This window comes from Globicephala melas, chromosome 4, assembly GCF_963455315.2.
Source record: "Globicephala melas chromosome 4, mGloMel1.2, whole genome shotgun sequence".
In the NCBI taxonomy this organism is placed as follows: Eukaryota; Metazoa; Chordata; class Mammalia; order Artiodactyla; family Delphinidae; genus Globicephala; species Globicephala melas.
Genome location: NC_083317.1, coordinates 73,528,204 through 73,539,488, shown reverse-complemented (window position 1 = coordinate 73,539,488; position 11,285 = coordinate 73,528,204).

The window sequence follows — 11,285 nt, the reverse complement described above, 5'->3', positions numbered from 1 at the left end:
CTGGGGCACGTGGCTGTAGCGCGGATGATCAGAGGACAAGCCAGCCCCTTCGCTGAAGGACTTCCAGATGCTAGTTTCTCGAGGTCTGTTCTTGGCCTCTGTTCAATTTCTCCAGACAGGCAGAGCCTGGCTCCTTTCTGGACGGCATATGCCTGGCTGTGGAAAGGGGTAGGATCTCAAAGGTCATTGCATACATTTCACTGAATCCTCTTGTTTTCAGCGCCTGTGTCACCGCCACTACCCTCCGCTGAGCCTAGGGACCGTAAGGTCAAAATCCATTCTGTTAAATCTATTTAGAGGCTAAATCGCCATTCTCCTGCTGGCACTGGCAGGGAAGGGCTGGGAGTAGGATGGTGTGAGCCCCTGACTCTGGGTGGTGAGGCGGGCGGTAAGAAACATAATGTTCAAGCCACAGACAGACGTTAAGACAAGGCTCCTCTTCTCATGTCTGAGCCACACCCTGCCCTCTGCAGTTTGGGTCAGAGGTCAGTTCTGGCCCTGGAGGTGACTCCAGGCTGTTTGAACATGGATTCTCTGGTCTCATGTGCCCAGAGCATGGTCTGGAAGGGGGCGAGTGGGCTCCTGCTGGGCACCCCTCGGCCTGTGGCCCCTCACCCTGGGGCCGTGGGAGGCCCGCATGTGGGTACATGGTGCAGGGTGAGGGGCAGAGACTTACATTGCTTGGCTCTCAGGGAGATGCTGCGTCTAACTAGCATTCGGTTAACTAGAAGATTACGAATACCTTATTCTCCATATGTCATCCATTTTTTTTTTTTTTTTTTTTTTTTTTTTTGCGGTACGCGGGCCTCGCACTGTTGTGGCCTCTCCCGTTGCGGAGCACAGGCTCCGGACGCGCAGGCTCAGTGGCCATGGCTCACGAGCCCAGCCGCTCCACGGCATGTGACATCCTCCCGGACCGGGGCACGAACTCACGTCCCCTGCATCGGCAGGCGGACTCCGAACCACTGCGCCACCAGGGAAGCCCCAACATATGTCATTCTTTACTTACCAGATAGGAACTTCCCATCCATCCAGAGCCCATGGATGCCGTTTTGACTCCATCTGGGTCACAAAACAGATTCCATCGAGTAGCACTGGAGAGCTCCACCTCCCCCAGAATCTGCTAGAGTCTTAATCGGGGAAGAGTAGCAGTAAGCTAAGAGCTTCTTTGCCTTGCCTGGCTGAATGCTCCCTGGGAAGAAGAGGCAAGAGCCCCTGGTTCACTGCTGATAACGAAACCTGACAGCCAATGTCAGGGGCAATTACTCTGGACTCTTCACTCGGCTTCTGACTCCCAATCCTGGGTTCTCACTATCAAAGGCAATGGAGCCAAGTGACAGTGTATGGGGACAGATGAGAACTGCAGTGAGAGGTAGCGACCTCTGCTTTCTGCGGGTTCCTTAGACCTTTCGTGTTGGGGAAGAGCAGTGGGCCAGGAGTCAGAAAGCTTGGGATTGGGAGTCAACTTTCCCTCTTCCCAGCTGATGATCCTGGGAAGAGATAAGCTGTAAAATGCGGCAGCTTTGGAGTTGTCTAAACTTGGGTTTGAATCCTGGCTCTGCCACGTCCCAGCTGTGTGACCTTGGACAAGCTACTTTACCTTTCTAACCTACACTGCCGCTGCCGACGCCGCAGCTTCCTCCGTTGTCAAGGGCGGGGCTTAGAGCTCAACCCAGACACCTGCAGGTGCCGGAAGCTGCGAAGGTGACACATTGCTTTTCAGACTCGGTGGGGCCTCACAGACCTGCCCAGAGGGGAACAAGAGGGCATCCTGGTGAGAACAGTCCAGTCCCCGAGACCTCAACCTGGGCGGAAGCTCCTCCAGGACCTGGGCCTCTCAGAGGGCTTTCCAACTGCCCCTTGTCTCTCTGAGGCTGCCATCCAACAACGTGGACAGAGTTGGATGAAGAGACCTGGAGGCAGCACAAGGGGTCATGTACCATCTTGGGAGAGAATGCGGTCCCGGCTCAGTTTTTTTTTTTTTTGCGGTACGTGGGCCTCTCACCGTTGTGGCCTCTCCCGTTGCGGAGCACAGGCTCCGGACGCGCAAGCTCAGCGGCCATGGCTCACGGACCCAGCCGCTCCGCGGCATGTGGGATCTTCCCGGACCGGGGCACGAACCCGTGTCCCCTGCATCGGTAGGCGGACTCTCAACCACTGTGCCACCAGGGAAGCCCCCCGGCTCAGTTTTTAACCACCTTGTGCAAGTGAGCATCTTACAACTGGCTCCTCCGTCCCCTCACTAAGAAGACCCTGGTCCTCTACAAAAAAATGAGAGTTGGGCTTCAGTACGAGAACTGTGAATCCTAGTCCCGATAAAAGAGATAGAAGGAACTGTCAAAAAACAAACAAACAAACAAACCCACTCCATTAGGGGTTCTGATGATGAAAATGATGGTGATAATAGAACAGATACTTAGAGTTCCAGGAGACATCACAAGTTACTTCCCCTCTCCTTGACTCAGTTCGCTCACCTGTCAAATGCTGCAGTCCTTTCCTCACCCTCCTCAGTTGTTGTTTTGAATTCAAAGGAACTGAGGCAGTGGTTCCCAAGTGCAGATGTACGGAGTCAGTTTACGACAAAGTTTTCACCAACCTGTGAGGAAATGAGAAAAATAATAACATAGCAAACGTTTTAAGATCAAATTACCCCCAGTTTTAAATGACTGTATTCTAATATTATATCACTTCTGTTGTGTGTGTGTTAAACTAGCCCTTCTCTTATGAAAGTATGTTGCTCATGGATAGTAGTTTGTCTTTAAAGACCTTACTCTGCAGAATAAAAGTTGTCAACCCTGTATTGTTGACTACTTGTTTTTTGAAATCTTACTGGTCTGTGAAATCAAGTGTATAAAGAAACCACCAAGATAAGGCATTTGAAAGAGTTTGCCGATTGTAAGGGTCTGTATGGCGATAACAAAAATAACACACCCCACGTGGAGTCCCTTTAGTGTGCCAGGCTTTGCTGAGGATGAGTACACGTTTGCTGTGTGCCTTTCAGTGGTCTGGCACGCTAGGTGCCGTTTAACAGATGGAGATACTGAGACATGGAGAGCATGAACAGCTGGGCTTTTTATTCCGAAGGGACTGCAATACCCAGTTGGTCTGTCCCCAAACTTCACAGTTTCCCCTGAACCTCGCTAAAGGATTACTGTGGAGGAGGCACGGATGCAGCCACCGAGACATCACCCCTGTAAAAAGTAACCACACCGAGGTCTTATGGGCAAATCACTTAACCTCTCTCTGCCTCTTGCATCCAACTGAGAAATTAAGTAGAAATCAGAGTCCTGCTGAAAACAGATGGAGAGTCAAGCTGGGCTGTCCTGGGAAATGAAATTAGCCCAAAGAAGCCATTCTCTAGGATTCTGTATGATTCAGTGCCCTTTGATTATTTATGAAGTTGTGAGGCATCCCAGCCAGGTAACTGACAGGATGCTGTGTGAATACAGAGATACCGTCGGATGGCCTCTTTCTTGCTTTGCCCTTTCAGTCCCTCTGCACTCTCCCAGCTGCTCAGAGCCTCTTTTCCTCACGGGCTTGGTGGTGTTCTCCATCCCGGAGGCCTGCAGATCAGCCCGTGGGCCCTCCTGAAGCTGGATGATGGGGACCCCTGCCCCCTTTGCCTTTCCTCCCACTCTTCGCGTTGTAGCAGGCGTGATGCTGTGCACTGCATTTCTTCTCATCCTCCTGGCTCCTCTGGGAGGAGGTTTTATTAACCTTGTTTTACAGATGGAGAAACTGAGGCTCGTTGAAGCTAAGTAACTGGCTGGAAGTCACACAACCTGCAAGGGGCAGAAAGAAGGATTCCCACCCAGCCAAGGCTGCCTGACTTGAGTCCGCGCCTCCCGTTCCATCACTAAAGTACTCCCTGAAGACGGAGGAAAGAGATCCTACAATTTTAACAGGTCCCAGTCCACTTTCATGTAAACGGTGTCCTCTCTGGATGCCAAGGTATTCACCTTGAACCCGCCATGGACTGGGCCATTCGCTCAAGGGCCAATTCCAGCCCAACAACCGCTGCCTGATCTTTACATCCGGAGAATGGACTTGCAGCAGCGCTTATGCGACACACAGTCATTCTGGTGGCAGTGATACTTCAATTCTAAACCACCCTTTCTTTTTGAATTCGAAGCCAAATTCTTCATAGTTCTCTCTCCAGCCCTTATTAACGAATTCCCTCTTATACAGGACTATTTAACAGGTAAGAAATTCCATGTGATCATTTTTTGTTGCAGGACTGGACATTCAGAGCTTGACAATGCAAGGATTCTCCATTTTTCTCTTTTTCACTATTATTTAAAAATGCCCCCAAATGATACATGCACCTGGTTAAAAATAAGAGTATATATGAGCTTATAAAAGAAAAACAAAAGGCCGAGCCTCTTCTCCACCTCTCTCCACCCGGTTCCACAACCCAAAGACAACCATTTATACCCATTTGGGTGGAGGAAGTTGGGTATCGTTTTTAATTAGTTTCTTAGTAGTTACCTCCATGCCTCTAACTAAACAGCTTATATGATTAATGCTTCAATCATTAACTTTAGACATTCTTTATGGCCTTGACAGATGGAGATCTGCTCACTTACTTCCCCTGCCACCCCACTGCCCTCCCCCGCCCCAATATATCCACAGCACTAGATGAGTCCTCTACTGGTAATTCTAATGAATATGTTTGAACCTCTGTCACTTCTCTTCTTACTGTGGCTGGTAAGGATACTAGAACTTCCCTCCTCTTTCCATCCCTTCCATCAGCAATCCCATATCCGCTGCCTTTCTATTTTTGAATTCTCAAGGTTGATCACAGTAGCATTCTGGCCTGGAACTGTGAATACGTTTTCCACAGTCAGTCTAATGCGGCTCCCAGCTAGGATCATGGTTTTTTCCCAGGGCAGCTGCCCTCAGCCTCCTGACCATCCATCTCTGATTTCTTTTTATTGTGCAGATTGATTAATACCTTGTTTGCCACCCATATCCTGCCCTCAAAACAGCCACGTTCAATTAATTATATCTCAGTAGCTCTGTGGGTTAAGCCTCTTGACTGCCACTCCGACCCTGTTGCTCATTAAGAAAATTGCATTTCCCCTGCTGCTGCTGGTCTGAAGTGCTGTCAGCTGGTCTCTATTCTGTCAGGGTTCTATCCTTTCCATGGCTACCAGGGAGCCCATTTTTGTACCAGCGTCTCCTACCCTCAGCCCTGGCCTGAGAGGACCACCGAGCTTCTCAGTGATCTGGTGCCTGTCACCATCCTTATTGCCTTGGCAAATGGAGGGTCTGCCAGACCCTCTCACAGAACAGTCAACCGGTGGGCTTTCTGGCCTCCTATAGTATGGCCTCTCTAGCATGGCCTGAGCCCTTGGATCCCTTCCTCCATGTAGTTTTAGAATTTCCACTTCACTTTTTTTCTAGGTTTCTAAGACAGAGCACACAACATATTAGCACCATCTCCTGGGGCCCTTGCCAGTGTGTTAAGTCCGGCATCACTGCAGAGCGCTCCCATGGCAATAAATTCTTCCTTCGCCAGCTTTACTTCTGTCCCTGTTGTCCTGGCAGCCTTGTAATCCAGTCCCGTGGCACGTTCTCTAGGCTTCTGTTGGGACATGTTGGCGAGGCTGTGTGCTTCCTTTGTCATACAGTCCTATTCTCCCCTCAGTAGGCCCTGCACTTTCCCCCAAGGTTTGTTTTTTTGGTGTGAGTTGACCCTCGTTATTGATCTCGTGACCTGGAGAGGAAGTAGGACCAGATCTGGGGGTGGGAAAGAGGAACAGGGACTTGTTATCTTGCAAAGCAGAAGCTCTTTAAGCAAGGGAGGGCAGTGGCCTGTAGTAGGGAGAAGTGATCACTTCTGCAGGTGCAGAAAGTTCAAGTTCATGATTCTCAGGTGTGTTGGCCCAGATGTCTCTGTCCTGTGTCAAGGTCTCATTCCTTCCCAGCCATGACAACTGTGACATTGTATAGCATTGTTGAGGTCAAGAATTTCCCCTTCTCTGGAGCTCGGCTATGCTCAAGATTAAGCCCCGAGCCTGATCCTAAGCTCTTTCTGCCCTCCAGATGCAGGAGATGAAAATTCTTTACATGCTGCCAAGGAGGCCCTCTAACTTTCATACTTTGCCTTAAGTTGGTAATTAGTCATTCTCAGTCTTTCCTTGTCTTTCTCCAGCACATGCACGGCCCTTTGGGACAGCCCTTTGACTCCCTAGTCCTCATAGTTATGACTTCCTCAGCCCCTTAAACACCGTAGGTATCATACCTGCTAGTGCATCCCTTCCACCAGCCCTGCATCCCATTTCACCACCAGTGAAAGTCTTAGCAACTGAACTGTCACAGCCTGTCCGGGACTCCCCAGACTCCACATACCAGCCACCAGGCCGGTGATCCAGCCCCACATTCTCATTTCACAGCCAACTTCCTCAGGCAACTTGTCTTAGGCTGGGTTCTCCAGGAAACACACTCTGAGATGGAGAGTTGTGAGTAGGTTAATGGAGAGTTCTCACAACAAAAACACTATGAGGGATGAAGGAAGCTGATTGGGCAGAGGGAGAAACTGAAGGGTGACACCGTCACAACAAAGGCCTCAGCCAACCCCATGATGAGCTCTGGGGCTGCAGGGGCCATTCGGATTTGTTCCAAATTAAGGCAAAAGGGCCAGACCTTTGTGTCCCTACGTCAACCAGCCTTCAGTGGGTGGTATCCTTGAGAAGGTGGCATAACCTCTCAGCTGAGGGCAATGCTGGAGTCATCAGCACTGGGGAGATGAGTGTCTTGGTCTGGATGGGAGGAATCTGTGTGGCATCCCACAGCATCCACTATGGCTCAGTTCATACCTGTGATCCTGGAATAATTATTAGTAATGTGCCTTTCCCGGGCTTCCCTGGTGGCGCAGTGGTTGAGAGTCCGCCTGCCGATGCAGGGGACACGGGTTCGTGCCCCGGTCCGGGAAGATTCCACATGCCGCGGAGCGGCTGGACCCGTGAGCCATGGCCGCTGAGCCTGCGCGTCCGGAGCCTGTGCTCCGCAACGGGAGAGGCCACAACAGTGAGAGGCCCCCGTGCCGCAAAAAAAAAAAAAAAAAAAAAAAAAAAAATGTGCCTTTCCCTTTCAAAGGTGTACCAGTTTGGATGATAAATTTTGCTGTCATTCTACTCATGCCACAGCCATACCTCCCACTGCTCTGGGTGAGAAGGACACTGCACAAGCAGACCCTCCCTCCCACCCTGTCCCCTTAGTGCAATTAGTCCCTCCACTTTCCCATGGGGACCATCATTAAAGCATCCCCACGGTCACAGGTGCTGCTGGCCCAGGCAGGCTGCACCCCAGGATACATCATCACTTTGGTGAAGGCAGAAGCTTGGAAAGAAGAAGACGTAGGTTCTGAAGCCATTGTTCCTGCAATCCTGAGTGTAAGCCCAGCAACGGATTGTGTCCAATACGGACACTGCCCCAACTTACCCCTGGCCCTATGTTATCAACAACTCATTGCTCAGTCTCCACCCTCTGCTGACTGTGCAGGGGTCTTCAGGACTCTGTGAAGCTGAAGAGGCAGGGAAGTGTCCAGATATCAGCAAACACAGCTTCCTTCTCCTGGCTTCTTACAGCACTGACCCCTGCCCTCCACTCGGGCTGTCCATCCTTTGAGGACAGACTGATGCTTCCCTCCTTGGTGGCTGTGCCTGGGTGGCCCTCAGCCTCCCCCTGAACTGACCTGTGGTGTGTGAGCAGGAGGGGTCAAGCAGAAGTATCCTGAGGGACCCAGCACATGAAAGAGTAACAGCCATTTATAGGGGAAGTAGCCATTTCCTGGGCTTTGCCCTTTAATGTGATGCCAAACAAGCTTCTGAATCCAGGGCGTTCCCCTTCTTTATCAGAGGATCCTGCTGAGATTCTCAATCACACACAGTGGGCGATCAATACTGGCCAGGAAACCATTTCTGTGAGCCATTTTCACCCTGATCCCCGAGTGTGGGCCCAGCTTTCTGGCTGTGCCTCAGACTCCTCAGTGCCTTGATCCTGGGCTCTGAGGACTTGCCATCTGCTCCTCCACACTGATGAGTCATGGGGGAAACTCAGAGAACCACGACCCACCCACTATAGTCACCGAGCGGTCTCCTCGGACCTCTCCCTTCCTTCCCAGATGATGAAAAGAGGCTGGCAGGGAGCAGTGATTTTTCTCAGGGGTCTTTCTCTGACCTAGATGTTTTTCCTTAGGATAATTTAAGACTACATTTCTTCGTCACTTGTTGGGCATTGTATGTTTTCAATGGCACGAAAGGAGAGTAATACTGGCAGGCAGGCCTCTGCACCTGCAGAATGTGGGAGCAGCCTGCCCATTTCTGCCCTCGTTGCCAACTTCCTCAGACATAAAGATTGGTTCTTAAAGTCTGTACCCTTGCGTAAGCAAACAGCGTTATAATTAATGTCTTTTTTTTTTAATGGAAAGTTAACAGTCACATCTTGATGACACTTTGGTTAATGAGACATTCCATACGTAAGGATAGGAGAAAAGCGAAGTCACTTTCAATGTCATTGCCTGATATGCTGAACACCTTCTGTGAGCCGGGCACTGAGCTCAGTTGCTTTCATGCTTGGTCCTGATCACAACCTGATGGGGGAAATTGGACATATCCTGTGATTCTTAATTTTCACATAAAGAAAGGGAGACATACGAGGGGGTTGTAGGCACCTTAGGGCAGAGACCGTTCCATACATCTTGGCATTTTCCATAGCATCTGGCAGGATCCCCTGCATATAATGAGGACCCTAAATTTTTGATGAAAGAGTGAAATTGCCCAAGATCACAGAGCTAGTTTGGTCTCTGTGTTCCTAATCAAATGTTCTCTCTACTAGTCCAAGCTCCCTTTGTCTGAGTGAGCCAAACGTTTTGAAAATAATAAATGAGCAGATTTTAGTAACTTCAAAATCCCAAAGAAAAACAAGCCAGAAGCATGAAAGAAGACAAATTTTAAACAAAAATGAGCACGTTCCAGGAATTTATGGTGCTGTTTATACACTGACTGCCTCACTCATTGCATCTTAAACGGAACAAATGGGGCCAACCAAGTGAAGGGATGCTCTATTTTTTTAAAAAACGGTTCTGGCTTAACATTTATTTTATGAAATTTAAAAAATCTTATATCTCTGAAGATTATGGGCATGTTCACAATTGCCGAGAGTCCTCTTAACCATCCAAAGGCTGACTTCTCTCCACCAATATCACCATTGCAGAGTTCAGAGAGGTTTTCATCCATTGGGAGATTATATCCTGAAACGAATGGTCCATTTTCATGCTTTTCATTTTTTAAATTATAGAAACAATATGAGCATTATCTGAAAAATATAGTAAAAATATCTATACTCTTACATCATTATCACAATAATCACTTCACTCTTTTCATGTAGGGATGTTCTGTTTTTAAAGAAAAGTCCATTTGCCTTGTGGTCTTCCAGCCCCAGGTACACTGGGTCAGCATAGGTGGCAGCCGTCTAGCCCACGACCCCTGTCCTCTTCCCACCACCCTGAGTCCTTCCTCATGATCTCCTCCCTGGCCCTCAGATGTGTCTGGAGAGAGGTTCCCTCATGTCTGAGCAGGCCATCTGTCACGTGCAGTGGATTGAATCAATGCGTCACGCTTCAGGGCGTGAGAGCTAATGCGATAAAGGCTCAGCCTGGAGCTGCCGGAGCATATTACACTCATCAATCACCCGCTCCCACGGCACAGCCGCCTTCCAAGTCGCCCGAGTGAACACTGGGGCTGCTCCTGGAACTGACAAATGTTAGCTGAGTTTTCACTACTTTTTTTGCCTCTCCTGATACAAGGTTTAGGTTATTTAAATAAGCGAGCCTCTTGCTTTTTCAGTCCTTTAAAGCAAGGAAAGTGCTTGGCATCTACCACTCAAGTGAAAGGTTGGAGAATTTCACCGCCTGAGGGTGGGCTTTCCTTTTCTCATCTCCTCTGTCCTCGGAGGTGCTGGGCTCAGGACCGCCTCCCCACCTCCCTGCCATCCAGCACGTCCTGCCCCTGCAGGGCACTGAGGAGCGGGCTGCATGGTACCGGGGAGGGGCAACACATCCACTCCTCACTGAGCAAAAGGAAACCGGGACAAATCACTTGCCTGCTCAGGGGCTCGGCGTTCATATCCGTGAGATCACCTGTAATCATCCCGTATGTGTGTCCAGGGTGTTGCATTGACAGAGCCCTTTGGCTTTCATCGTGTTTCTCAATATTTACACCAACCCTCGGAGGGGACTATAGTCATGCTTATATACTCAATTAATTAATATCCTCATTTAGGGAGTGCTTAGTATGTTCCATGTATTATTCTAGGCACTAGCACTCAACAAATCATTTTATCATATATCCCCTCCCCCAAGGGGATTTTATTAGCCTCTTTTTTTTTTTTTTTTTTTGCGGTACGCGGGCCTCTCACTGTTGTGGCCTCTCCCGTTGCCGAGCACAGACTCCGGACGCGCAGGCTCAGCGGCCATGGCTCACGGGTCCAGCCGCTCCGCGGCATGTGGGATCCTCCCAGACCGGGGCACGAACCCGTGTCCCCTGCATCGGCAGGCGGACTCTCAACCACTGCGCCACCAGGGAAGCCCTATTAGCCTCATTTTAAGGAAACTGAAGCTCAGAGACACTAAGTAACTTGCTCAAGGTAAACAGCTATGTGTCCACAGCCTACAGCTTTCCCCTACATCTCAGAGCAATGCCTAGGCTCGGAAAGAAACCAGGGTTCAAATTATACGGGGTGTTGTCCTGATTTGCCTTTTAGTCCTGAACTTGGGGGTGGAGTGGGTAGAGGGAACTCTTTTCGTGATATCAAAAGATCAGAAGAGTTTCAAATAAGAGGAGCCCCAGCCCTCCATAAACTCTCCAGAAAAATCTCCAGATGCATTTAATGCAAGTGGTGCCCGCACCCCGCTGTCGCGCGCTTCCCCACAAAATTCAGCCTGGCTTCGTGGAAGGAGGAGGGCTGGGCTCGGAGGTTGTGGGAATGAGACAACCGTCAAAGGCTGATGGCCTCATATTGAATCCCAGCTTCAGCCTCGAGCTGAAATCACTTATCCTTTGGGGGCTTCAGTTTCCTTACCTTAAAACAAAGAAAACATTACTTATTTTTGCAGGGTTCGTGTATGGTGGAGAGACAGTGTGCCGATGGGGGGCTGGTAGTGGGGTTGGCAGCATCTAGTATTAATCTTCCCCCAGCTGGTCCAGGCTTATTTCCCCTTACATTGTTCCATCTGAAGATAAACAATAAGATCGAGACTATTGGAAGAACTAAATCAAATT